Raw genomic sequence first — 2,153 nt, 5'->3', positions numbered from 1 at the left:
TCCCTGCTCTGTTCATACAGTTGCCTCTTGGTCTAAATATCGGTTTTGCATAAGCACTATCAAATGTTCTGGGATTCCATGCTTCTCAAAGTTAGCCCCAATTTGTTATGATGCATGACAGTCAAATGCCTTTGCATTAGTCAATAAAAGCTTTGTCACTAGCAACCAAGAAATCCAAAGATGTATTCCATGGGGAAAGTGTGTGATTGGGGAACTCTCCAAAGTGCTGAAAAGCAATGATGCCAATGATTAAGATGCATGCACCTGATTCAAGCCATAATCTTTTCAATTACTTGCTATGCAGCTGAAACTTGGAAAATAATTAAGGATCACAGAATAAGAATCTATGCCATGGAGTTGATCTTGGAGATGAGTACTGAATTTTTCATGATCTGCCAAAAGGACAAAGCAGTATGTCTTGGAGGAGGGGCAGCCAGGGTGCTTCTTGATGGCAAGGATTGTGAACCTTCCTCCCACTTGCTGTGGGCATGTAGTGAGAAGGAGCCAGTAACTGAGAAAGGACATCATGCTTGGAAGGATGGAGAGTCAGTGAAGGAGGGGAAGACCCTCAACGAGACAGATCAACACAGTGTCTGTAAAGGTGGGCTCTGAGTATGGCAGAGATGGTACATGATAGGGCAGGGCTGAGAACTATTGTTCGGGGGGTCTCTGTGAGTCGTGGTAGACTCCATGGCATTTAATAACAAAAATGAAGGAAATGTGAAGGTGGATGAACAGAGAAGGCAGCTATTGCTGATGGAATAGGAAAGTTGATTTAGCTGTAGGTTCTCCGTTGGGAAATACAAATTTAGGCTTAGCCTTTAGGAAGTCTCTTAGGCTCTTTAAACCAGTCCAATTTCTTCCTACTTTTACATATTTTGGAAGACATTCATCATGATCAAATTCCTATGAACAACTTATGTTTAATGTACACATTAAACATACTGAAAATCGAATGATCTATTCATCTCGATTTTTTTTTTAAATCATTGTTGTTGTGTACCATTGAGTCAGCACTGACCCATAGCTGACCCTCTTCTGGGTTTTCTGAGGTAGTTAATCTCAGACTACCTGTTCTCCCTTAGAGCAGCTGGCGGATTTGAACTGCGTACCTGTGAGACCACAGTGTAGTTTCTTGCCACCAGGCCATCAGAGCTCCCTTAAACTGGATCTTAAATGCAGTTCCTGTTGAAAGTCCTAGACTCCTAAGCAATTGTTGCATTAACCAGGGTGCAGTGGTGTCACTATAGGAGAGGAGGGGCTTTCAGTCCACAACCTCTTGACAGTGCCAGAGTGGATGATAATAAAGTGGCCTTTGGGTACAAAGGACCTACAGGCTCAGGTAGGCAGCATCCCAGGCTGTTAAAGCAGTCGTATCACTGAGGTGGTCACTCATGATTCAGGTTGGAAACTCCTTAACCCCTTTTATCAACACGTGGCCTAGTGTTAAGAAAGCGCACTGTAATCTAAAGACATGTGATTTGAATTTGTCAGCTGCCCCGAGACAGAAGGATGGGCACTCTCTCTCCATATGATTTAGTGTCTTTGAAAACCAGCTGCTATGGATGGATTCTTCAATCCACTGGATAGGACAAGCCAGAAGTCAGGGAACAAACCAAGATGCTGCAGAGAGGAGGGTCTATGCTGTGGCCAATGGGAGAGGGAGGCGTTGGGGAGGCGGGACTCAGCACTAAACCTGGGGCAGGAGTTCCCTCTGCTCCAGCAAAGGTGGGAGTGGGTGAGGCCATTAATTACCACAGTGGATGATTAAGGTTAGTGACAACACTGCCAGGGTTGGGATGTGAAAGGTTGAGAACCAGTGGCCGAGTAAACTTGACTGCACTGCTGTTCCCAGTAGGAACTTAGTTTCTATTAGTTTTCGACCCTGGTGGCGTAGTGGGTGAGGAGATGTAGTGGTGACCCAAAGGCAAAAGGATGATTCCAATCCACCAGAGGCTCAGCAGGAAGACAAAAAGTCTCCTCCTTTGCCACTGAAAACACCGCGGGATGGACAGCTGTTCAACTTGACGGTGCAGAACAACAGCAGCCCTTCACCTGTCTTCCTCACCTGCCTATAACTTTTTAAAATGTTTTAAATGTCCCGTTAAAAATAATACACACGCAGCAGTGATGTTTAACATGGGCATTCCTGT

Source organism: Elephantulus edwardii, unplaced genomic scaffold (assembly GCF_000299155.1).
Source record: "Elephantulus edwardii isolate Elephantulus edwardi_28Jun2011 unplaced genomic scaffold, EleEdw1.0 scaffold00165, whole genome shotgun sequence".
Taxonomy (NCBI): domain Eukaryota; kingdom Metazoa; phylum Chordata; class Mammalia; order Macroscelidea; family Macroscelididae; genus Elephantulus; species Elephantulus edwardii.
The sequence above is the reverse complement of the archived record's forward strand: the minus strand, read 5'-3'. Positions refer to the sequence as shown.